General features: G+C 48.3%; 1 protein-coding gene across 3 annotated transcripts in view; it reads right to left on the bottom strand.

Annotated features, from left to right (window-relative positions):
* Positions 1-27901, bottom strand: part of AGPAT1 (1-acylglycerol-3-phosphate O-acyltransferase 1) — a 136464-nt gene that overhangs the window by 96478 nt on the left and 12085 nt on the right. The gene's annotated exons all lie outside the window — the stretch shown is intronic.

The raw sequence follows: 27901 nt of genomic DNA, 5'->3' as shown, positions 1-27901 counted from the left end.
AAGAGGAGGAATATTGCCCCATCATTGGAATTTGGGGGGGGGGGGGGTTTGCCAATTGCTGGCACCAGTGGGAGGAAATGTGCCCCATCGATGGTGTGAGTGGAAGGAATAGTGCCCCATCCCTGGCATTAGTGGAAGGAATATTGCCCTTCAGTAGCGTCAGTGGGAGGAATGACGCCCTGTCAGTGAAAGGCATATAGTTGGCGTCAGTGGAAGGCATAGCGCCCCCCCCCCCCATCACCGGCGTCCGTGGAAGGCATAGCGCCCCATCTCTGGCGTCCGTGGAGGGCATAGCGCCCCATCACTGGCATCAGTGAAGGCAAAGCGCCCCATCGCTGGCATCAGTGGAAGGCAAAGCGCCCCATCGCTGGTAACAGTAGAAGGCAGAGCGCCCCATCCCAGGTGTCAGTGGAAGGCATAGCGCCCCATCGCTGGCATCCGTGGAAGGCATAGCGCCCCATCACTGGCATCCGTGGAAGGCATAGCGCCCCATCACTGGCGTCAGTGGAAGTCATAGCGCTCCATCGCTGGGGTCAGTGGAAGGCATAGCTCCCCATTGCTGGCGTCAGTAGAAGGCATAGAGCCCCATTGCTGGCATCAGTGGAAGGCATAGCGCTCCATTGCTGGCATCAGTGGAAAGCAAAGCACCCCATTGCTGGCGTCAGTGGAAGGCATTGCGCACCATCGCTGGTGCCAGAGGGAGGAATAGCGCCCCATTGCTGGCGTCAGAGGGAGGAATAGCGTCCATCACTGGTGTCAGTGGAAGGCATAGCGCTTTATCGCTGGTGTTAGTGGAAGGAATAGCGCCTCATCACCAGCATCAGTGTAAGGAATAGCACCCCATCACTGGCATCAGTGTAAGGAATAGCGCCTCATCATAGCTCCCAATCAGTGGTGTCAGTAGAAGCAATAGTGCCCCATTGCTGGTGTAAGAGGGAGGTATAGTGCCCCATCACTGGTGTCAGTGGAAGAAATAGTGCTTTGTGTCAGTGTGAGGAATAAGGCCAAGGGCCAGATAAAGGTAAGCAAAGGGCCACATCTGGCCCGTGGGCCGCAGTTAGGAGGGAATTGAACCTTAAAAGCTGTGGCCAAAAAAAGGCAGGCAGAGGGCAAAGGACCGGTCTCCAGTATTGTCTGTGGTCTCCCTGAAGCTGATCTTTCCCCAATCCGAACTTACATGTCTTGTTTGGCACTGTGACTGGCTTTGGAGTCTGGCAGACACTCCATAACACAGACAGGAAGAGTTTGTCCCAACATTGCGTCACATTGAGACAGCTGAGTCACTAATAACGGCCCTATTCCCCGACAGCACACAACAGGTGTGACCCCACGGCCCTTTATTCTACAGGGACAAGCTGGGTGGACTGGATATCCATCTTCTAATATGACATTGTGTTCTGCCTGCGGCCTGCCTGGCTTAATACGCTCTCATTACTCCCAGCATTCCCGTCTCTTCTTACCCTCATATTTTTCCCCATGACTGATCTCTTTGTCTGCTCTTAGTTTTCACTAACTGCCCCCACCTCACTGCCATCATTGACAGAGACCTCACACCCCCTCGCCCTCGCAGTGTCGCAGCTGCTGACGTCTTTTCCAGTCCTGTTTACTTGACAATTCCTTGCAGACGCAGACACAATCCCAAGGAACCAGCAAGCCATTCATCGTCACTATACAACTGTTCACTTGTAATGAGGCCTGGCTAATGTCCAGGTCACACCATACTCTGATTACTGGACAGCCATCATCCAGGTCACACCGTACTCTGATTACTGGACAGCCATCATCCAGGTCACACCGTACTCTGATACTTGGTCAGCCATCTCAATAATGAAACCCTACGGACTAAGACTGGGATGCCAATAAAGTTCATGTGTGTGTAAAGGCTGGTGTCAGTGGAAGGCATAGCGCACCATCGCTGGTGCCAGAGGGAGGAATAGCACCCCATTGCTGGCGTCACAGGGAGGAATAGCGTCCCATCACTGGTGTCAGTGGAAGGCATAGCGCTTTATCGCTGGTGTAAGTGGAAGGAATAGCGCCTCATCACTGGCATCAGTGGAAGGAATAGCGCCCGATCAGTGGTGTCAGTAGGTCATCATCCAGGTCACACCATACTCCGATACCTGGACAGTCATCATCCAGGTCACACCATACTCCGATACCTGGACAGCCATCATCCAGGTCATACCATACTCTGATTAATGGACAGCCATCATCCAGGTCACACCATACTCTGATACTTGGTCAGCCATCATCCAGGTCACACCATACTCTGATTACTGGACAGCCATCATCTAGGTCACACCATACTCTGATACTTGGTCAGCCATCTCAATAATGAAACCCTACGGACTAAGACTGGGATGCCAATAAAGTTCATGTGTGTGTAAAGGCTGGTGTCAGTGGAAGGCATAGCGCACCATCGCTGGTGCCAGAGGGAGGAATAGCACCCCATTGCTGGCGTCAGAGGGAGGAATAGCGTCCCATCACTGGTGTCAGTGGAAGGCATAGCGCTTTATCGCTGGTGTAAGTGGAAGGAATAGCGCCTCATCACTGGCATCAGTGGAAGGAATAGCGCCCGATCAGTGGTGTCAGTAGGTCATCATCCAGGTCACACCATACTCTGATACCTGGACAGCCATCGTCCAGGTCACACCATACTACAATACCTGGACAGCCATCGTCCAGGTCACACCATACTCCGATACCTGGACAGCCATCGTCCAGGTCACACCATACTCCGATACCTGGACAGCCATCGTCCAGGTCACACCATACTCCGATACCTGGACAGCCATCGTCCAGATCACACCATACTCCGATACCTGGACATCCATCGTCCAGGTTACACCATACTCCGATACCTGGACAGCCATCGTCCAGATCACACCATACTCCGATACCTGGACAGCCATCGTCCAGGTCACACCATACTCTGATTACTGGACAGCCATCATCCAGGTCACACCATACTCTGATTACTGGACAGCCATCATCCAGGTCACACCATACTCTGATTACTGGACAGCCATCATCCAGGTCACACCATACTCTGATACTTGGTCAGCCATCTCAATAATGAAACCCTACGGACTAAGACTGGGATGCCAATAAGGTTCATGTGTGTGTAAAGGCTGGTGTCAGTGGAAGGCATAGCGCACCATCGCTGGTGCCAGAGGGAGGAATAGCGCCCCATTGCTGGCAGATGGAGGGACTCAGCCTCGCCCTCGACTCCCTCATCACTGGCTTTAAATGAGAGCACTGGGAGCCAATGGCTCCCGGTGACCCAGCAAAGCTAGGGAGACCAGGAAGGGAGGGGAGAGAAGAGCTGCTCCCGCACAGAAGTGAATGCATACGCAAGTCGCGCAGATGTATAAACGGTGTTCAAGCCACCCATGTGAGGTATCGCCACGATTGTTACAGTGAGAGCAATAATTCTAACCCTAGACCTCTTTTGTAACTCTAAACCGGTAACCTGTAGACATTTTTAAAGTGTTGTCTATGGAGATTTTTAGGTACCAATGTTTGTCTCCATTCCACGAGCATGCGCAATTTTGGGTATCTATTCACTGGGGGCCAATGGCTCCCCAGTGACCCAGCAAAGCTAGTGAGACCCGGAAGGGAGGGGAGAGAAGAGCTGCAGACCTGCATAGCGCTGGATCGAATCGAGGGCAAGGAAAATGTTAAGGCTTTAGAATGTGTGACAAAAATGCAAAAAAAAAATAAAAAAAGAATACTTTTTCACAGCACTGTATATTTATTTATTTATATATATATATATATATATATATATATATATATATATATATAGATATATATATATATATATATATATATTTTTTTTTTCTATTGATTTACATACGCACACACACAGCTTGTTCAGGTAATGAAAGCAATAAGATGCAATTGGGACAATTTCCCCCTGACACAACAGTTTCTCAGAATCTTGGTTATTCATGACAAGCAGCAGAGAGACCTGGATGACTCTGTAGCTGCGATCTGTCATTATCCTCCTGCGGGGTTCAGAATAGCTTTGAAGATTGAGGGAATGCAACCCAGGATTCACAGCTCAAACAATCCACACACATGAAAACAGGGAGTGACATCGGGGCCCTGCCATACTGGGCTTCCCCATGGAAAGAGTCTGCAAGAAGACCTGTCTGTGTTACCCACAATGAGACTATTGCTTTTATTTTCTAACCTCCTTGCAGTGGCTGCTGGTGCTATATGGGTCGGGGGGGGGGGGGGGTAGCAGAAGGACCGCATCAAACCCGCACCCCCCCCCCCCCCACCACACCAGGCCGCACACCCCCGGACCACAGCAGAACAGGACAGGAAAGAACAGGACCCCCAGGACAGAACAGGACCCCCAGGACAGGAAGGGATCCCCAGGACAGAACAGGACCCCCAGGACAGAACAGGACCCCCAGGACAGAACAGGACCCCCAGGACAGAACAGGACTCCCAGGACAGGACAGGATACCCAGGACAGGACCCCTAGGACAGGACAGAACAGGACCCCCAGGACAGAACAGGACTCCCAGGACAGGACAGGACCCCCAGGACAGGACAGAACAGGACCCCCAGGACGGAACAGGACCCCCAGGACAGAACAGGACTCCCAGGACAGGACAGGATCCCCAGGACAGGACCCCCAGGACAGGACAGAACAGGACCCCCAGGACAGAACAGGACCCCCAGGACAGAACAGGACTCCCAGGACAGGACAGGATCCCCAGGACAGAACAGGACCCCCAGGACAGAACAGGACTCCAAGGACAGGACAGGACCCCCAGGACAGAACAGGACCCCAAAGGACAGAACAGGACTCCCAGGACAGAACAGGACTCCCAGGACAGGACAGGATACCCAGGACAGGACCCCCAGGACAGGACAGAACAGGACCCCCAGGACGGAACAGGACCCCCAGGACGGAACAGGACCCCCAGGACAGAACAGGACTCCCAGGACAGGACAGGATCCCCAGGACAGGACCCCCAGGACAGGACAGAACAGGACCCCCAGGACAGAACAGGACCCCCAGGACAGAACAGGACTCCCAGGACAGGACAGGATCCCCAGGACAGGACCCCCAGGACAGGACAGAACAGGACCCCCAGGACAGAACAGGACCCCCAGGACAGAACAGGACTCACAGGACAGGATCCCCAGGACAGAACAGGACCCCCAGGACAGAACAGGACTCCAAGGACAGGACAGGACCCCCAGGACAGAACAGGACCCCAAAGGACAGAACAGGACTCCCAGGACAGAACAGGACTCCCAGGACAGGACAGGATACCCAGGACAGGACCCCCAGGACAGGACAGAACAGGACCCCCAGGACGGAACAGGACCCCCAGGATAGAACAGGACCCCAGGACAGGACAGGATCCCCAGGAAAGGACCCCCAGGAAAGGAGAGGACAGGACCCCCAGGACAGGAGAGGACAGGACACCCAGGACAGGACCCCCAGGACAGAACAGGACCCCCAGGACAGGACAGGACCCCCAGGACAGGACAGGATCCCCAGGACAGGACCCCCAGGACAGGAGAGGACAGGACCCCCAGGACAGGAGAGGACAGGACCCCCAGGACAGGAACCATGGTTCACTCACCCTGCCTGGACATCAGCGACGGCGACAGGGACGGCAACAGGGACGGTGGCGGCAGCTTCTTTTCCCTTCTGCGTCTCCTCCCTCCCCCTCCTCCATGCCCAATGGCATGGCTTCTCCTTTCGGCCAATCGGGAAACGGTCTCAGAACACGCTTCCTTATTGGCCAGGAGGAGGATCCGTGTAACAATAGCGAATTTTCATTCGCTATTGTGATACAATTGGGTGGGCACTATACCCACAACAGTCAAATCAGTCTGTATATGCAGTAAAACATGCGTGTTATATTCACTGTGGAACCTAAGGGGTCAATCCCCCGCAATGTGTAAAAAGGCTGTTTGATCCTGTCTTCTCTGATCCTCCCCTTCTTCCACTGTCCCTAATCTATCTCCTGACAGAACAGAGCCTTGGGGCACTCTGCACATGCTCAGTTTGGTGTGTATTGCTAGAGAGTTTTTTTTTTTTTTTATCTTGGGAGGGTGCATGTGATCAGCACAGGGCAATTCAGCACTGTCAAAGCGGAGTGTCGGGGGTCCTGCAGTCTCATAGGACAGTCAGAGTAAAATGAAAACTCCTCCTACAAGCTTTAACCAGACACTGATAGAAGTCTCAAGACTGCTCTAACTGCTGATGAGAAAAGGTTTTTAACAGTTTAGATTTGTTAAAATAATTGCATTTCCATGTTCTGTGTACTGTGGGAGACCAGATATAGTGAATGCAGGATCCTGGGTTTAGTAACACTTTAAAGTGGGAGAAAACTCCCATCTCTGACTTGTACCTACAGGTAAGGCTATAATAAGGCTTACCTATAGGTACTGTAAATATCTCCTAAACATGCACCGATATTTACTGTATATGCAGCTGATGACCTCATTTGCGCACGCGCTCTGAAGGAATGGACACCCAGGATGTTCCTTCAGAGTCCTGTGCCAAAAACAGTGGCTCTCCCGCGTATGCGCCGTCATTACGGTTTCGAGAAGTCGTGAGAAGATATAAGCAGCCTCCAGCGATGACAGCGCATCGCTGGAAGGCTTCATTTTAAGGTACGTTTCACATAATGTGCTAGTATGTCATGCACATTATGGCTTCACCTTGCAGGTCAGAAAAAAAAAATCACCCAGTGGTTTACTACCGCTTTACAGTAAGCAAGCATATACAAGCCTTTTATATTGGTACATTGTAAAAAAATATATATATATATACACAAAAGTGAGTACACCCCTCACATTTTTGTAAATATTTTATTATATCTTTTCATGTGACAACACTGAAGAAATGATACTTTGCTACAATGTAAAGTAGTGAGTGTACAGCTTGTATAACAGTGTAAATTTGCTGTCCCCTCAAAATAACTCAACACACAGCCATTATTGTCTAAACCGCTGGCAACAAAAGTGAGTACACCCCTAGCAAACAAAGTCCAAATTGGGCCCAAAGTGTCAATATTTTGTGTGGCCACCATTATTTTCCAGCACTGCCTTAACTCTCTTGGGCATGGGGCTCACCAGAGCGTCACAGGTTGCCACTGGAGTCCTCTTCCACTCCTCCATGATGACATCACGGAGCTGGTGGATGTTAGAGACCTTGCACTCCTCCATCTTCTGTTTTAGGAGGCCCCATAAATGCTCAATAGGGTTTAGGTCTGGGGACATGCTTGGCCAGTCCATCACCTTTACCCTCAGCTTCTTTAGCAAGGCAGTGGTCGTCTTGGAGGTGTGTTTGGGGTTGTTATCATGTTGGAATACTGCCCTGCGGCCCAGTCTCCGAAGGGAGGGGATCATGATCTGCTTCAGTATGTCACAGTACATGTTGGCATTCATGGTTCCCTCAATGAACTGGAGCTCCCCAGTGCTGGCAGCACTCATGCAGCCGCAGACCATGACACTCCCACCACCATGCTTGACTGTAGGCAACACACACTTGTCTTTGTACTCCTCACCTGGTTGCTGCCACACACGCTTGACAACATCTGAACCAAATAAGTTTATCTTGGTCTCATCAGACCACAGGACATGGTTCCAGTAATCCGTGTCCTTAGTCTGCTTGTCTTCAGCAAACTGTTTGGGGGCTTTCTCGTTCATCATCTTTAGAAGAGGCTTCCTTCTGGGACGACAGCCATGCAGACCAATTTGATGCAGTGTGCGGCGCAGAGGCGTAACTATAACCTTCAGGGCCCCGGTGCAAGAAACCACGAAGGGCCCCTGGACCCCTGGCCGGGGCCCTTCCTTTCAAGCCTGGGGCTCTTCCCACTGATCCTGGGGCCCTTTACTCTCATTGCGGGGCCTTTTATTACGGTCCTGCCGCGGGACCCTTTCACAAGTTCTGCAGTGGGCCCCCTTCCTGCCATCTTGAGGCCTCCCCATGGTGGTGGAATGCCAGGGCCCGGTTGCAAGTGTGACCTTTGCAATCCTGGTTCACCCACTGTGTCAGTAGTTTTTATTTTTTGGTATTTTAATTGTATTATTTTTTATCATTTTATTTTATTTTTTTTACAATGTCACTGACTATGACTCTGTCCATTCAGAAAAGGAAGGAGCTGGTAAATTACATATTTACCGACCCCTTCCTGGTTCTCTATTGTGACACATCCCCTGCAGCAGCTGCCAGGAGAGGGGAGGCAGCACTGTGGGGGGGGACCAGGGTAGCACACAGGGGCCCAGAGACAGCAGAACACAAGTGAACTGGATAGGAGGAGTGGTGGGGGCAGCTTTCGGAGGAACCAATCTCCTCCATTTTTCTCCTGCAGCTACAGGAGGAAAAAGGAGGACAGTGATTACTCTACATGCTGCCTCCGCCGCCGCTCATATCCAGGTGTACAGGGGAGATGCACAGGCCCCCTGGAGTATTGGGCCCGGTTGCAATTGCAACCCCTGCAACCCCTGTAGTTACGCCCCTGGTGCGGCGTATGATCTGAGCACTGACAGGCTGACCCCCCACCCCTTCAACCTCTGCAGCAATGCTGGTAGCACGCATATGTCTCTTTGCCAAAGACAACCTCTGGATATGACGCTGAGCATGTGCACTCAACTCCTTTGGTCGACTATGGCGAGGCCTGTTCTGAGTGGAACCTGTCCTGTTAAACCGCTGTATGGTCTTGGCCACCGTGCTGGAGCTCAGTTTCAGGGTCTTGGCAATGTTTTTATAGCCTAGGCCATCTTTATGTAGAGCAACATTTTTTTTTTTTTAGATCCTCAGAGAGTTCTTTTCCATGAGGTGCCATGTTGAACTTCCAGTGACCAGTATGAGCGAGTGAGAGGGATAACATCAAATTTACCACACCTTCTCCCCATTCACACCTGAGACCTTGTAACACTAACGAGTCACATGACATCGGGGAGGGAAAATGGCTAATTGGGCCAAATTTGGACATTTCCACTTAGGGGGTGTACTCACTTTTGTTTCCAGCGGTTTAGACATTAATGGCTGTGTGTTGAGTTATTTTGAGGGGACAGCAAATTTACACTGTTATACAAGCTGTACACTCACTACTTTACATTGTAGCAAAGTGTAATTTCTTCAGTGTTGTTGAAAAGATATAATAAAATATTTACAAAAATGTGAGGGGTGTACTCACTTTTGTGAGATACTGTATATATTGAATGGGATGATTTTACCAATAGTTGACATGTAACAGAACCTGTAACCTGGTATAATATAGACATTTTTTAATTTAATGTTCGATGTTACAGATACAATGCGTTCTTAATTTAGTGGTCAGTAGTAGGCAAATGGACACAATTTAAATATCTGAATTATCAGCTATTGAGCCTGAAGACTGAAGAAATTATCACCTAGATGTCAATGACATTTGCACATCGTTGTAGCTTTAGATTAAAAAAATAAAAAAGGAAGTGTCACCTCACTGAAGGGAACTTCTAGCTATTTCGAATAGCAGAAGTAGTCGTACACAAAGAGGACTCTGAATAATCTACCATTAATTGACCTTAAGTCCAGGGCCATCTTATCGAATGGGCACGCTGGGCAGTTGCCCGGGGGCCCCACTTGCCCAGGGGGCACCACCTGCCAAGGGACCCAGCCCCAGCCAATCATTAGTCCTGACTCCCGTGTGCATCCCACCGCCGAACTTAGCAAGTGGCAAGTGCCTGTCGGCCCTGTGCTGCTGTCAGGCCACTTGGGCCGTTGAGGGGGAGCCCACAACTGCAGGAATGCCTATCTGCCTCCACAGGAACAGGCACACACAGCCACCAAAGTTTGAAGCTGTCATTAGCCTGGCACTGCTGTACCAATAAATATCACCTTTTTCGATAATTTGCATTTTTATTCTAATGGATGATTGTGTAGGCAGGGCCCAGTGCACTGCATTGCCCGGGGGCCTTTAACCACTTAAGCCCCGGAAGATTTTACCCCCTTCCTTACCAGGGGGTATTTTGCGATTCGGCACTGCGTGACTTTAACGGACAATTGCGCGGTCGTGCAACGCTGTATCTAAACGAATTTGGCGTCCTTTTTTTCCCACAAACAGAGCTTTCTTTTGGTGGTATTTGATCACCTGTGCGATTTTTCGATCATGCGCTATAAACAAAAAAAGAGCGTAAATTTTGCAAAAATAGCAATATTTTTCACATTTTTTTATTTGAAATTCCCCCAAAAAAAAATGTAAAAATCTAAATTTTTTAACATTTTCAGCCAATTTGTTTTATGCTACCTATGTTTGGTAAAAAAAATCGCAAAAAGCGTATTATGATTGGTTTGCGCAAAAGTTATCGCATTTACTAACAAAGGGAAAGATTTTTGTCATTTTTGTTGTTTTTTTTTTTAACGCGTAATGGCGGCGATCTGCGTTTTTTTTTGCGGTACTGCGACATTGCGGCGGACAGATCGGACCCTTGACTGACATTTTTGACACCTTTGGGGTTACCAGTGACATATGCACTGTTACTGTAAAAATACACTGGCAGTGAAGGGGTTAACTTTTTTTTTTAAAGGGCGGGGCTATGTGTGTCCCTAGGGGCGTGCTTTCTACTGTGATTGGCTGTGGCTTCATATGTATGAACAGTGATCAACCGTTCTACATAGTAGAACCGTATGATCATCCTTCATACACAGGGGAGAATGACAGGTGGCTTGTTTACACAAGCTGCCTGCCTTTCTCTCTCTCCCCCGACGATCGCCGAGTGACCGGCGGACATCGGGTCCGCCGGTCACACGCGTGGGGGGGTGCGTGACCGCGCGGGAGCGGGAGCGCGCCTCCGGCGGCGCACGCTCGCTCCCTAAACCCTCACAAGGGAGCGACGTAGCCCTACGTCACTTTGCCTGTGAGGGGGCTGACTGCCGACGTAGATCGGCGTTAGGCAGTCGGCAAGTGGTTAATGCTCTTTAGATGGCACTGCTTAAGTCAAAGATCAGTGCAAAGTATTTTAGCTCTGATAAAATCGAAAATATTAGTTGCAGAGAGATGAAAAGAATTCCCTCTCATAATATACATTTTGGGCGACGTGCACATATAAAATAGTATATGTCAGTAGTACAGAATCCCTGAGAGATCCACTAAACTTGTATGGAGCCTACTTGTGGCAACCATGCGATTGTTGCAATCGGAAAGACGCGCTGGTATTGGAAGTCCTATCCCCAACCCAGCCATTGGAACTGGCAGTTCCATATACCTATGGCCCCTTCACAAGGCAAAAATCACTCCCAGATTTTGCCACCCCCCAGGGTTGATTGGCCAAAAGTTAGCCCACATCCATAGCTGCTAGAGGAGCAGATATGAGGATATGAGCAGATATGAGGATATGAGCAGATATGAGGATATGAGCAGACTGAGGAGCAGATATGAGGATATGAGCAGACTGAGGAGCAGATATGAGGATATGAGCAGATTGAGGAGCGGATATGAGGATATGAGCAGAGTGAGGAGCAGATTGAGGAGCAGATATGAGGATATGAGCAGATTGAGGAGCAGATATGAGGATATGAGCAGATTGAGGAGCAGATATGAGGATATGAGCAGACTGAGGAGCAGATATGAGGATATGAGCAGATTGAGGAGCAGATATGAGGATATGAGCAGATTGAGGAGCAGATATGAGGATATGAGCAGACTGAGGAGCAGATATGAGGATATGAGCAGACTGAGGAGCAGATATGAGGATATGAGCAGATATGAGGATATGAGCAGACTGAGGAGCAGATATGAGGATATGAGCAGATTGAGGAGCGGATATGAGGATATGAGCAGAGTGAGGAGCAGATTGAGGAGCAGATATGAGGATATGAGCAGATTGAGGAGCAGATATGAGGATATGAGCAGATTGAGGAGCAGATATGAGGATATGAGCAGATATGAGGATATGAGCAGACTGAGGAGCAGATATGAGGATATGAGCAGACTGAGGAGCAGATATGAGGATATGAGCAGATTGAGGAGCAGATATGAGGATATGAGCAGATTGAGGAGCAGATTTGAGGATATGAGCAGATTGAGGAGCAGATATGAGGATATGAGCAGATATGAGGATATGAGCAGAGTGAGGAGCAGATATGAGGATATGAGCAGACTGAGGAGCAGATATGCGGATATGAGCAGACTGAGGAGCAGATATGAGGATATGAGCAGATATGAGGATATGAGCAGATATGAGGATATGAGCAGATATGAGGATATGAGCAGGCTGAGGATACGTTTGTGTACTCACCTTGGAGATTAATAGGGACGTTTGTGTACTTACCCTGCTTAGTGATTAATAAGGACATTTATTTTGGGCCATGTAAAAGAGTCCTCACATTTTATACTCCACTACGGTACAGAAGGGGGGTAGTCCTATATGGCGAGTAAAGCCCAAAACCTATGTTTTAACTTGAAAATTAGGAGGTTGTCTTATACGCCCAGTCGTCTTATACGCCGGAAAATACGGTATGTATACTGATTTCTGCTTTACAGGGCTAGGTAGGTTAGTGTTAGATGGTGGAGGTCTGTAGATGCAGGGATTTCTTTGCTAGGGTAGACTTCTACTTTAACAATATGTTAGCATAAACAGAAATAAAGTCTATATTTTATCCATAATTTATTTTTGGTAAAGTCATTTTGATAATAATTGGTACCTGTAAAGTCCCATGCTCTGTAGGAAAGGTTTATGATAGGCTGTAACTGGGGATGTGGGACTTCATCTATAAATCAGTCTGATTGTATTATGTGCAGTTTATTGGGTACATATTAAATAAAATTTTGCAGAAGGAAGACGCTGCGATGATCGTGCTTAGCAACTGTTATGAGGACAGATGGCTCCCCAGCCTTCAAGGAGCGCTCCATGACCAGCCATATACTTCTCTGATTGTGGCCCAAAATGAGACTCACAGCAGCTACACCCCAGCTTGTATTACGTCTGATACTTTCCTATGGGGCAGGTAACAGCAGGTGCTTTTTTCCACCGCAGTCCATCAGCAAAGCAACCCGGCAGGAAAAAAACAGACGCCTCCAATTCCCCTGAACATAGCCGATCGCGGTGCATGTCACTCAGGTGCTCAGCACCCATCTACACCGTCCCCAGGGCCTGTAAACTGACACTTGCTGCCTGTCAGGAATAGCTGTCATTACTTGTATTTGAAGCATGTAACACACCACAAGCAATGTAGGTACACAAGGAATAAAGGGAATCCGGAATCAAAGCTTCTTGGGCTCCATGCCTGCAAACATCCAGAGGCTTTCACGGCTGTTGGAGGACCTTTGTTCACTTGCATGCTTAAAACTGAACTCCAAGAAAAGCAAATGTTGTCTTAATATGTGTATTCTTCCTTAAATCTTTGTGTGCTTTGTGTATTTCTTCCAGATCTGTGCAGTAATCCAGTGTGAGGTCCCTGTAATAAAGACCGCTCACTGCTGCTCTCTCTCCTAGTGCAGAGTGACTGGTCTGGGCCCCACCCCCTCCTGGAGTTTTCTGCAGGCAGCCTGTAGTAGGTGTAGCCTGTTGGGCCCCTCCCACAGCTCTGTTCAGGCTATATTCAGCACAGCATTGATGTCACTGCTACTTTTACAAGATAATATCTTACAGTGGTGATCTTACAGTGGTGATTTAAGCATGCATGGGATAGGCATAAGGCTATCCTTCATATAAGATAGGGCCAGGGACTATTCATAGGATTCAGATATATTGGGCAGACTAGATGGGCCAAATGGTTCTTATCTGCCGACACATTCTATGTTTCTATGTTTCTATGAAAGTTTGGGCACCCCAGGTAAAAATTTGTATTAATGTGCATAAAGAAGCCAAGGAAAGATGGAAAAATCTCCAAAGGGCATCAAATTACAGATTAGACATTCTTATAATATGTCAACAAAAGTTAGATTTTATTTCCATCATTGACACTTTCAAGATTACAGAAAACAAAAAAATGGCGTCTGCAAAAGTTTGGGCACCCTGCAGAATTTATAGCATGCAATGCCCCCTTTGCAAGGCTGAGACCTGCCAGTGTCATGGATTGTTCTCAATCATCGTCTGGGAAGACCAGGTGATGTCAATCTCAAAGGTTTTAAATGCCCAGACTCATCTGACCTTGCCCCAACAATCAGCACCATGGGATCTTCTAAGCAGTTGTCTAGAAAACTGAAACTGAAAATAGTTGACGCTCACAAAGCTGGAGAAGGCTATAAGAAGATAGCAAAGCGTTTTCAGATATCAATATCCTCTGTTCGGAATGAAATTAAGAAATGGCAGTCATCAGGAACAGTGGAAGTTAAAGCAAGATCTGGAAGACCAAGAAAAATATCAGACAGAACAGCTCGCAGGATTGTGAGAAAAACAATTCAAAACCCATGTTTGACTGCACAATCCCTCCAGAAAGATCTGGCAGACACTGGAGTTGTGGTACACTATTCCACTATAGATACTTGTACAATTATGGTCTTCATGGAAGAGTCATCAGAAGAAAACCTCTTCTACGTCCTCACCACAAAAATCAGCATTTGAACTTTGCAAATGAACATATACACAAGCCTGATGCATTTTGGAAACAAGTTCTGTGGACCGATGAGGTTAAAATGTAACTTTTTGGCCGGAATGAGCAAAGGTACGTTTGGAGAAGAAGGGGCACAGAATTGAATGAAAAGAACCTCTGTCCAGCTGTTAAGCATGGGGGTGTATCAATCATGCTTTGGGGTTGTATTGCAGCCAGTGGCACAGGGAACATCTCACGAGTAGAAGGAAAAATGGATTCAATAAAATTTCAGCAAATTTTGGATGGTAACTTGATGCCATCTGTGAAAAAGCTGAAGTTAAAGAGAGGATGGCTTCTACAAATGGATAATGATCCTAAACACACCTCGAAATCCACGGGGGATTACATCAAGAGGCGTAAACTGAAGGTTTTGCCATGGCCTTTACAATCTCCTGACCTCAACATAATTGAAAATCTATGGATAGACTTTAAAAGAGCAGTGCGTGACAGACAGCCCAGAAATCTCAAAGAACTGGAAGACTTCTGTAAGGAAGAATGGGCAAAGATACCTCAAACAAGAATTGAAAGACTCTTGGCTGGCTACAAAACGCGTTTACAAGCTGTGATACTTGCCAAAGGGGGCAGTACAAGATATTAACTCTGCAGGGTGCCCAAACTTTTGCAGATGCCATTTTTTTGTTTTCTGTTATTTTGAAAGTGTAAATGATGGAAATAAAATCTAACTTTTGTTGACATATTATAAGAATGTCTAATCTGTAATTTGATGCCTTTTGGTGATTTTTCCATCTTTCCATGGCTTCTTTATGCACATTAATACAAATTTTTACCTGGGGTGCCCAAACTTTCGATCCCCACTGTAGATTAAGGAATTTAGTGCACACAAAAGTGGATTTATATCTTTTGTAGCTATTGGAAAATATTTAAATAAATGTTTTTGTGCCTGGAAGTCAGCTTTAAAGCCAGGGACAGAAACTAATTTCAATGTAATCTTCAGTAGCCGCTAAGGATTTCAATCCACTGCTTATGCACTGATTTACATTGTAAATGCAAGTGACATCATCCTGTGCTGTATATAGCCTGTGCATAGAGCAGAGCTGTTGGGGAGGAGGCTCCACCCACTACAGACTGCCTGCAAAAAACTACAGGAAGGGGCGGAGACAAGACCAGTCACCTTGCACATGGAGAGAGAGCAGCAATGAGCGGTCTTTATTACAGGACGTGCCTGTTTGTCGCTGGATTACTGCACAGATCTGGAAGAAATACACAAAACACAGCAAGATCCTAGTAAGAATATATTATGTACTTCTTGTATTTAAAAAATATTTGCTTTTCCCAGGGGGTGTTGCTTACTCCTAATTAAACGCTGACTTCCAGTAAGCAACAATTTGCCTCAGATCTATAGGGGTCTGCTTTACAGCTTACTTTAAAGGCACTGAGCACCATTTGTACCCAACAACGTAACCAATACCATTTTGGAAAAATGACGGCATCCTATGCAGGCCACAGACATGGAAAGCAACCGAACACTGATCAATACATTTTTTTTTAACAGAATTGTTACTTTAAATCAACCTTGACAAGGCCAAGTGGTGACTGACGTGGGGGTTGGTAAGAGGAACCACTGAGTGCAAGGGGGGAGGGGGGGGGGGATACGATCGACACTCCAAAAATGTTTTTTTTTTTTTTTTTTAAGTGAACCTCAGAGGAAGATTTCTCTTAAACAAGATGCTATGGGGAATAAGAAAGGTAAGTATTTACCATCTTCTTTTGTAACTAGACCTTTCTGGGTGTTCTTTTACCATTGGCATGGTAGTTTTAATGCAAACCGGAACAGCTCCTGACCTCCTGTCAACCTGTTCTATTAAACTGAATCTGTGGCCAGGTTATGGGAATTCAAGTATTTACATTTTCTAAACAAGCCGTAATTGAGCTTTAAAACAAGTGGTCAATGACCCATGTAGCTGCAGGCACTATGGTGTAATCCAGCCTCGAACTGTTTATTCACATCTGCGCATTTTCTTAAACATGCGACAAAACACACAGGAACTGGGCGCTGCAATTGCAGGTCGTGCTTGTAGTGCCATTAATTGTTCTTTTCAGCAATTCAGTTTCCCTTGCTTCCCCTTCCCAGAAGTGACTCAGCAGCTCAGCTCACCTTGCACCCCCTTCCTAGCAGTGACTCAGCAGCTCAGCTCACCTTGCACCCCCCTCCCAGCAATGACTTCAGCGGCTCAGCTCACTTTGCACCCCCTTCCCAGCAGTGACTAAGCAGCTCAGCTTACCTTGTACCCCCTTCCCAGCAGTGACTCAGTAGTTCAGCTTATCTTGCCCTTCTCTTCCAATGGTGACTTAGCAGCTCAGCTCCCCTGATTCATCTCCCAGCAGTGATTCAGCAGCACAACTCTCTCCTTTCCAGGGGTCACTTAGCAGATCAGCTGCCCCTGTTCCTCCCTCCCTCCCAGCAGCTCAGCTCACCCTAATACCCTCTCCCAGCAGTGACTCAGCAGCTCAGTTCAACCTGCTGATCTCAATCCCCCCGCCCCCCTCCTCCTCTGAACATTGACTAAGCAACTCAGCTCCTACTACCTCTGCTATCCCCTTCCTGTGGTGACTTAGCAGTTCAGCTGCCCCTTATCCACCATCCCAGCAGTGACTCAGAAGTTTGGCTGCCCCTCCCACTGATGATTTGACTACTCAGCCCCCCTTACTTGTTTGCCTTGCCCTTGTTTCAGCAACACATTTGCCATGGTCATGTAGGGGCTATAGGGGAACATTTGATGGGGGACATGTAACACTTATAGACAAACACTAGACAGGGGGACATCTGCAAGGTTAGGTAGGACCTATAGACAGACAGTGAGACCCCTCCCTGGTCCAGTAGGACCTAAAGACTAACACTGGACAGATGGAAATCTGCCGTGGTTAGGTAAGACCTATAGACAAACACTGGACAGGGAGACATCTGCCTGGTCAGGTAGGACCTATAGACAGAAGAATGTCTGCCATGGTCAGGAAGAACCTAAAGACCAACATTGGACATGGGGACACCTGCCTGGTCAGGAAGGACATATAGACCGACAGGAGAATGTCTGCTATGGTCAGGCAGGTCCTATAGACAAACATTCGATAGGAGAATGTCTGTCACGGTCAGGTAGGACCTAAAGACCAACATTGGACATGGGGACACCTGCCTGGTCAGGAAGGACATATTGACCGACAGGAGAATGTCTGCTATGGTCAGGTAGGTCCTATAGACAAACATTCGATAGGAGAATGTCTGTCACGGTCAGGTAGGACCTAAAGACCAACCCTTGGACATGGGGACACCTGCCTGGTCAGGAAGGACATATTGACCGACAGGAGAATGTCTGCTATGGTCAGGTAGGTCCTATAGACAAACATTTGATAGGAGAATGTCTGTCATGGTCAGGTAGGACCTAAAGACCAACATTGGACATGGGGACACCTGCCTGGTCAGGAAGGACATATTGACCGACAGGAGAATGTCTGCTATGGTCAGGTAGGTCCTATAGACAAACATTTGATAGGAGAATGTCTGTCATGGTCAGGTAGGACCTAAAGACCAACATTGGACATGGGGACACCTGCCTGGTCAGGAAGGACATATTGACCGACAGGAGAATGTCTGCTATGGTCAGGTAGGTCCTATAGACAAACATTCGATAGGAGCATGTCTGCCATGGTCAGGTAGAACCTAAAGACCAACATTGGACATGGGGACACCTGCCTGGTCAGGAAGGACATATAGACCGACAGGAGAATGTCTGCTATGGTCAGGTAGGTCCTATAGACAAACATTCGATAGGAGGATGTCTGCCATGGTCAGGTAGGTCCTACAGACAAACATGAAAGACGAGGGCATCTGCCATAGTCCGGTAGGTCCTATAGACAAACATGCCGCAAACTGAACATAAATGGTGAGAACAAGAAGAAGTCCTCTGAGGTCTGTAGGCCTATTTGGTTCAGTTTTACAATTTTTGTAAGAAAAAAACTGACATTTTCAAAGAAAATCAAATAAAAAGATTAATTAGGCTGAGACTGTAGCCCCAGCACAGGGAATCCTAACTACTCCTGATGCTAGGCAGAATGAAACTGAGTTGGGAGTGGTCACTGCAGGGGGGTATTGACCAGATGGGACAGCCCCCATGGGTGTGTATATGCAAATGCCTTTGTTCTTTTGACTAAGTCTTTATGCCTAGCTACTCCTGCGGAGCGGAAGTCAATACCCAACAGTGATGACTTAGAGGCGGCGGCGACTGTTGGAGGACGTAAGGGAAAATAATGCTTAGTGAAGCTCTTCCTTAAACATTCTATTGAGTTAAGGAACAGTTAAACGACATCAAACCCTTACCGTGGGGCCTCTGGAAGTCAGGTGATGGTACCACCTTCCCAAGGCCTCGCTTTGCCGCTCTGTACACGTGGTTACAAACACGGAAAGGCCTGCCTCATGCTGTGCAAAAAGTCAACACTTCCTAAACCAGCATTCTTCCCCCTAGAGGTTTTTTATTCTAGGAATACCAGCACCCTGCCAACATCGCATTAACTTCAATTACATTCGTAACACTGCTTAAGGCTTCTATTATAACATATTGAATAAGAATTAGAATACCTGGAAGCAAACCAGGCTAATTGTTAATAGGAGTTACTACTTGTGTATCACAAAAGAGTCTAAAAACAGCACTGACAGATGCAATTTAATTGGTTTCTAGGGAAAAAAAATTCCCTTTCAGGAAGTGTTGCTATATACAAGTCATCAGGTAGGGTTTTGCTTTGCCATATGGCAAAAGGAGTCATGTGACAAGTGGGTGTCTTAAAGGTAACCTGTCAAGTCTTGGCAATTCAAACTGAGCATATGGTAAATAAAAATCATATGCAGAAGTCACCTTTTCTTTATTGTCTATTTAGGAACACAGGAATATCACGATTCATAGATGTGTGAGGACCTGTAGGCAGCTGCATGAAACCCATACATCTAAGAATTAAATTCTATTTCCATGTCCCTTAATGGACAAAAATAAAAAAATACTTAAGTTCAATTATCTTGCTATTCCTTCATTCCTCATTGGACTTTAAGAGCCGGTCCACACTAGCGTGACTTGTCAGCCTGAAGTCGCGCTCCCTCGCGGTCCACTGACCGCTACAGGACCCGTTCTAATAGGAGCGACACAAGTCGCTCCGACTTAGAAAAAGGGTCCTGTACTACTTCGGGGCGACCTCGGAGCGACTTGCATAGACTTCTATTATGTGAAGTCCCTGCAAGTCACTCCGAAGTCGTGGTGCATGGTAATGCACAAGTCGCCCCCGAAGTAGTAAGGAGTCGTGTCGCCCCAGTGTGAACCGACTCTAAGATTAACAGTTTAACAGGAAGTTAAAAAAATAATAATTTTAGTGAAAACAAGGCATCAAAACTTTTAGTAGATCCAATGATATTAGCAGCTGACCTTATAAGGAATATGGTGAACATAGCATATTTTACACCCAAATCTTCTCTATACAACAATAACATTAGTAGTAAAATTAACAAAATGCAACAAATATTAATATTAGCCAGAAAAGAAAAACAGACAGTGAAAATTGTAATGCTCCTTTGAGTAGGGATCGACCGATTATAGGCAAAGCAGATATATCGGGGGCTTAAATGCACTTTCCCCGATATATCGGAATCGGCCACCTTGCCGATATTTCGGGAAAGTGCTGTACCGTAGTGAAGCCTGCAGCTAGCGGCATCTCCCCGGTACCGGCGTCCATAGCCGACGGTCGGCTGTCTTGTAATGACAACCGATGCGGCTGAGAAGCCGCTCAGCTGTCACTACAAGGAGTGGGAGGGGACATCCCCCTCCCACCGCCTTCCGCGGCTCGCCCGGGTCTCCCGTCCCACCGGAAGACCCAGACCAGTTTCCCCAGGCACTCGGCTAAAGTAGTGTAGTCTTTTATAAACATAGATTACACGGAGTGGAGGGAGCATGGGAGGAGCTGGAGTGCAGAAGGCTGGAGAGGCGGAATTCATTTCAGCTGGGGAGGAGGAGCTGGATTGCAGACGGCTAGAGAGGTGGAATTCATTTCAGCTGGGGAGGAGGAGCTGGGGAGGAGGAGCTGGAATGCAGACGGCTAGAGAGGCAGAGTTCCGATCAGAGCCGAGTGCCTGGTTTCGGCACAACACCGGACAACCAGCTTGCATGGCCGCTGTCCTCGGCAGGACACCGCCGAAGACCCGATCAAAGCCGCATTCGGCTCTGATCGGGTCTCCATGTAAAAACCCGGAAGTGATGTCATGACATCACCTCTGGGTACTCGGCGCTAGATTAAAAAAAATGACAGCATTCAAAACAGCCATATTTGGCATTTTGAATGCTTTTAAGTGCAGAGAAGGGGTTTGGGGGCTTTTAGACCCCTCAGATCTCTCCACAACAGTACCTGTCAAGTGCTAAAAATAAAAAAAATAAAAAATATTAAATGTATGAATATATCGGCCAATACCGATATTCAATGGCCAAAATATCGGTATCGGCAACGAAAAACCAATATCCATCGATCACTACCTTTGAGTTCAGTGAATTTAGTGGAAAAGTGACCTCATAAATTGATGGTCAGTTCAGAACTCCAACCTTATACTGGTGGACAGTGGAAGGAATGCACCTTACATTGGTGGCCATTGGAGAAGTTCACCCCTACACCAATGGTCAGTGAAAGGAATGGAATTTACACTGGTAATCAGTAGAGAAGCTCCCTTTATACTTGCGGTCAATGCACTTTAGTTGGTTGAATGGGAAGAATGCACTTTAATTGGTTGTTGAGAAGTTCTCTTTCATACAGGTAGTCAGTGGAAGGAATGCAAAAAACATTGGTGGTCAGTGGAAAAGTTCCCCTTTATACAGGTGGTCATTGGGAAGAATGCACCTTACGTTGGTAGTGGATGAATGCAATGCACCTTATATTGGTGGTCATTAGAGAAGTACTCTTTATACTTGCGGCCAGTGATAAGAAAACACCTTACATTGCTGGTCAGTGGAAGGAATGCACCTTACATTGGTGGTCATTGAGGACGTTCTCCTTTATACTGGTGGTCATTGGTAAGAATGCAATTAGTGGTCAGTAGAGAAGTTCCTTTCATACTTGCACTCAGTGGGAAGAATGCACTTTTTAGCGGTGATGAGTGGAGAAATTCCCCTTTACACTGGTGGTCAGTGGGAAGAAAGCACCTTTTATTGGTGGTCAATGAAGAAGTTCTCCTTTATATTGGTGGTCATTGGGAAAAATGCACCTTATTTTGGTTGTCAGTGGAGAATTTCCCTTTATACTGGCGGTTAATGGGAGGAAAGCACCTTTCATTGGTGGTCAATGGAGAAGTTCCTCTTTATACTGGTGATCAAAGAAAAGAAGGCACATTACATTGGTGGTCAGGGTTGAAGCTTCCATTTATTTTGGCTGTTGGTGGAAGGAATGCACCTTACATTGGTGGTCATTGAGGACGTTCCTCTTTATACTGACGGCCAGTAGAAGGAATGCACCTTACATTGGTGGTCATTGAGGACGTTCCTCTTTATACTGACGGCCAGTAGAAGGAATGCACCTTACATTGGTGGTCATTGAGGACGTTCCTCTTTATACTGACGGCCAGTGGAAGGAATGCACCTTACATTGGTGGTCATTGAGGACGTTCTTCTTTATACTGATGGCCAGTGGAAGGAATGCACCTTACATTGGTGGTCATTGAGGACGTTCCTCTTTATACTGACGGCCAGTAGAAGGAATGCACCTTACATTGGTGGTCATTGAGGACGTTCCTCTTTATACTAATGCCCAGTGGAAGGAATGCACTTTACATTGGTGGTCATTGAGGAAGTTCTCCTTTATACTGATGGCCAGTGGAAGGATTGCACCTTACATTGGTGGTCATTGAGGAAGTTCCTCTTTATACTGATGGCCAGTGGAAGGAATGCACTTTACATTGGTGGTCATTGAGGACGTTCCTCTTTATACTGACGGCCAGTGGAAGGAATGCACCTTACATTGGTGGTCATTGAGGAAGTTCTCCTTTATACTGATGGCCAGTGGAAGGATTGCACCTTACATTGGTGGTCATTGAGGAAGTTCCTCTTTATACTGATGGCCAGTGGAAGGAATGCACCTTACATTGGTGGTCATTGAGGAAGTTCCTCTTTATAATGATGGCCAGTGGAAGGATTGCACCTTACATTGGTGGTCATTGAGGAAGTTCCTTTTTATACTGACGGCCAGTGGAAGGAATGCACCTTACATTGGTGGTCATTGAGGACGTTCCTCTTTATACTGACGGCCAGTGGAAGGAATGCACCTTACATTGGTGGTCATTGAGGACGTTCCTCTTTATACTGATGGCCAGTGGAAGGAATGCACCTTACATTGGTGGTGAAAGGAGATATACAGGTGGTCAATGGGAAGAATGTACTTTAAATTGCTGGTCAATAAGAAGAATGCTCCCTTACAGATGCCTAAAAATATCATTGGCGTCAGTGGTTAATTATCTTAGAGACGGAAATTGCTCAAGGAACCCTGGTTGAGAAAGGCTGCTTTACATGAATGAGTTAGATAAAGGAGATATATATTTAGGCCTAAACTGCTGCAATAAACATTGCAACTGAAATCAGAATCATAATAACCCCTTCAATCTGCTAAAACCTACACCAAGTAATATAAAGTTTTTATAAATAAACATCTGTTTCATCTTCATTACCATGCCGCTAAACGGCTGGGAACCTCATATAATAAGGTCTGCCATAAACATTCCTGCACAACACTTCCTTATGGAGCTACAACATGGCTTCTTATATATAAACAGGTTCATAAAGATGCGGACATTGCCTCAATACAAGACTGCATTCAACAGATTGCTAAAATAGCTTGTGACTTATAAAATATCTTGCAGACAGAAAACTCTGGGGTCTAGAGACGGCAGTGTTTTTAGACACAGGAGCATCCACACTATTTAATACCATACAGGGCCGGTGCTTCCACTAGGCAAACTAGGCAGCCGCCTAGGGCGCATTGCCACCTAGGGGCGCAGCCATGAGTCGGCACTCTCTCTCCATCATTAATGATCCTTGTGAGCTGAGGGGAGAGGCGGCAGTGGGCGAGGAAGAAGGGACAGAGGAAGATGATAGGTGTCTGGGGCAGTGGCAGAACTACCAGGCCTTGGCTTTCCACCGCTGTTTGGGGGGGCCCCAATAGGCAGGAAGGGAGCCCACCGGAGTGCTGCCTGCATGATGATCCTCTTCGGCTGGAGCTGAGTGGCCTAAACCCCGAGCAGGAAGTGATACTCTGCACTGAGCTGGTGGGCAGCCGGTCACGTCCCTGGGTCGATATTAAGCAGGGAGCGGAGGAACCTGAGCCGGAGCTCGGCACTGACTGCTGCTTCTCCCTCCACCAGGAGCCGGTTGGAGCCGTGGTGAGCACTGTGGTCCAGGAGAGGAGCGTCCTGGGAAAAGGAATCACGTTGGAGGGCAGACTGCGGACCACTCTCTTCATACTGCCCAGTGGGTGTCCCCAGAACAGGGGATCGGGGTCCCGGGGTGTGACATGGAGGATCCCTGGTGTGAAAGGGAATCGGGGTCACCAGGTTTTCCATGGTGAATCGGAGTCACCAGGTGTGACATGGGGGATAGGGGTTACTGGGTGTAACAGGGGTTCGGGGTCACCATGTGTGCCCTGAGAAATTGGGGTCCCTTCGTGTGCCATGGGGGATTGATGTCCCCAGGTGTGACATGTAAAAACATCAGGGTCTCTCCGAGTATGACATGGAGGAACATCAGGGGCCCCTGGTGTGACATAGAGGAACATTGGGGTCACTGGGTATGACAGCATGACATTGAGGAATATTGGGGTCCCAGGATGTGACATTGAAAAACCTCAGGGTCCCTGGGTGTGACATAGAGGGACATAAGGACCTGAAGGAATATGGGGGTCACTGGGTATGACAGCATAACATGGAGGAACCATCAGATCAGGGTCACTGGGTATTACATAGAGGAGTTTTTAACCCTTTCCCTTTTTATTTATTTTTTTTTGGGGGGGGGCGCAAGTAGCTGGTCTTGCCTAGGGCGTAAAATAGTCTAGCACAGCCCTGATGCCATGGTGCACATAGAAAAGGCGTGCAGCCCACCCGGTGCTCTGATGATGGCTTTCACCAGCCTGGAATGCTCGAGACAATGAAAGATAATCGATCGTTGGTCCCTCTAGATGAGGGTGCTTTGCTTGTTGCCTTACTAACTTATGTCTGATTATGTGAAGGAAGACTCTGCAAAGCAAACATTGCTCAGATTCCACAACAGCTGGCCATTCCAGTTACGTCACAAAGCTATTTGTCTCATAAGCAGAATCTAGAAACTCAACCATTGTATGCAACACATACACAAATATCTAAACACATAAGAATACAATGTATACATAGGCAGATACGGGTACACATGGACAGCTGGTGGCTAGAGCCTTTGCCCAGCAATGTGGGCAGCCAGAGTTTGCGCCCAACAAGGTGGGCAGCAAGGCATTCGTCCAGAGAGATGGGCAGAAAGGCATCCACCCAGAAGGATGGGCAGCAAGGCATCCGCCCAGAGAGATAGGCAGAAAGGCATCCGCCCAGAGGGATGGGCAGCAAGGCATCCGCCCAGAGAGATAGGCAGAAAGGCATCCATCCAGAGTGATGGGCAGCAAGGCATCTGCTCAGAGAGATCAGCAGCAAGGCATAAGCACAGAGAGATGGGCAGCAAGGCATCCACTCAGAGAGATGGGCAACAAGGCATCTGCCCAGAGTGATCAGCAGCAAGGCATCTGCTCAGAGAGATGGGCAGCAAGGCATCTACCCAGAGACATGGACAGCAAGGCACCTGCCTGCGGAGATGGGCAGCAAGACATCCACCCAGAGAGATGGGCAGCAAGGCATTCCCCCAGGGAGATGGGCAGCAAGGCATTCGCCCAGAGAGATGGGCAGCAAGGCATTCGTCCAGAGAAATGGGCAGCAAGGCATCCTCCCAGAGAGATGGGCAGCAAGACATCTGCCCAGAGAGATGGGCAGCAAGACATCTGCTCAGTGAGATGGGCAGCAAGGCATCCGCCCAGAGAGATAGGCAGAAAGGCATCCATCCAGAGTGATGGGCAGCAAGGCATCTGCTCAGAGAGATCAGCAGCAAGGCATAAGCACAGAGAGATGGGCAGCAAGGCATCCACTCAGAGAGATGGGCAACAAGGCATCTGCCCAGAGTGATCAGCAGCAAGGCATCTGCTCAGAGAGATGGGCAGCAAGGCATCTACCCAGAGACATGGACAGCAAGGCACCTGCCTGCGGAGATGGGCAGCAAGACATCCACCCAGAGAGATGGGCAGCAAGGCATTCCCCCAGGGAGATGGGCAGCAAGGCATTCGCCCAGAGAGATGGGCAGCAAGGCATTCGTCCAGAGAAATGGGCAGCAAGGCATCCTCCCAGAGAGATGGGCAGCAAGACATCTGCCCAGAGAGATGGGCAGCAAGACATCTGCTCAGTGAGATGGGCAGCAAGGCATCCGCCCAGAGAGATAGGCAGAAAGGCATCCATCCAGAGTGATGGGCAGCAAGGCATCTGCTCAGAGAGATCAGCAGCAAGGCATAAGCACAGAGAGATGGGCAGCAAGGCATCCACTCAGAGAGATGGGCAACAAGGCATCTGCCCAGAGTGATCAGCAGCAAGGCATCTGCTCAGAGAGATGGGCAGCAAGGCATCTACCCAGAGACATGGACAGCAAGGCACCTGCCTGCGGAGATGGGCAGCAAGACATCCACCCAGAGAGATGGGCAGCAAGGCATTCCCCCAGGGAGATGGGCAGCAAGGCATTCGCCCAGAGAGATGGGCAGCAAGGCATTCGTCCAGAGAAATGGGCAGCAAGGCATCCTCCCAGAGAGATGGGCAGCAAGACATCTGCCCAGAGAGATGGGCAGCAAGACATCTGCTCAGTGAGATGGGCAGCAAGGCATCCGCCCAGAGAGATAGGCAGAAAGGCATCCATCCAGAGTGATGGGCAGCAAGGCATCTGCTCAGAGAGATCAGCAGCAAGGCATAAGCACAGAGAGATGGGCAGCAAGGCATCCACTCAGAGAGATGGGCAACAAGGCATCTGCCCAGAGTGATCAGCAGCAAGGCATCTGCTCAGAGAGATGGGCAGCAAGGCATCTACCCAGAGACATGGACAGCAAGGCACCTGCCTGCGGAGATGGGCAGCATGACATCCACCCAGAGAGATGGGCAGCAAGGCATTCCCCCAGAGAGATGGGCAGCAAGGCATTCGCCCAGAGAGATGGGCAGCAAGGCATTCGTCCAGAGAAATGGGCAGCAAGGCATCCTCCCAGAGAGATGGGCAGCAAGACATCTGCCCAGAGAGATGGGCAGCAAGACATCTGCTCAGTGAGATGGGCAGCAAGGCATCCGCTCAGTGAGATGGGCAACAAGGCATCTGCTCACAGAGATTGGCAGCAAGGCATTAGCCCAGATACCGTAAATGGGCAGCAAGGCATCCCCCCATCTGCCCAGAGAGATGGGCAGCAAGGCATTCGCCCAGAGGGATGGGCAACAAGGCATCTGCTCACAGAGATTGGCAGCAAGGCATTAGCCCAGATACTGTAAATGGGCAGCAAGGCATCCCCCCATCTGCCCAGAGAGATGGGCAGCAAGGCATTCGCCCAGAGGGATGGGCAACAAGGCATCCGCTCACAGAGATTTTCAGCAAGGCATCAGCCCAGATACTGTAAATGGGCAGCAAGGCATCCCCCCATCTGCCCAGAGAGATGGGCAGCAAGGCATTCGCCCAGAGGGATGAGCAGAAAGACATCAGCTCAGAGAGATAGGCAGCAAGGCATTCGCTCATAGAGATTGGCAGAAAGACATCAGCCCATCCGCCCAGAGAGATGGGCAGCAAGGCATTCGCCCAGAGAGATGGGCAGCAAGGCTTCTGCTCAGAGAGATGGGCAGCAAGGCATAGGATCAAATTGATGGGTAGCAAGACATCCACCTAGAGAAATGGGCAGCTAAGGATCTGCCCAGAGAGATGGGCAGCAAAACATCTGCTCAGAGTGATGGGCAGCAAGGCATCCTCCCAGAGAGATGGGCAGCAAGACATCCGCCCCAAGGGCTGGGCAGCCAGACATTCACCCAGGGATAGACAGATTATTTGTGCAAACCATGCAGCAGCACAAGGGCCTTGCAGAACTTTGGGGTTCATTGGTAGTAGCTGTAAGTCACATGCGTACTAGGAACCTGCCTTGTTGACTTCTTGGGCAGATAATAAACAGAAGTCATTCTTGCTCCAGGTTTGTAATTTGGTGATAAGCAGTCATTCCTATCTGACTGACATAGAG

The sequence above is a fragment of the Pelophylax lessonae genome (assembly GCF_965119305.1).
Source record: "Pelophylax lessonae genome assembly, chromosome: 7".
Taxonomy (NCBI): domain Eukaryota; kingdom Metazoa; phylum Chordata; class Amphibia; order Anura; family Ranidae; genus Pelophylax; species Pelophylax lessonae.
This window is presented reverse-complemented; position numbering and strand designations above follow the sequence as displayed.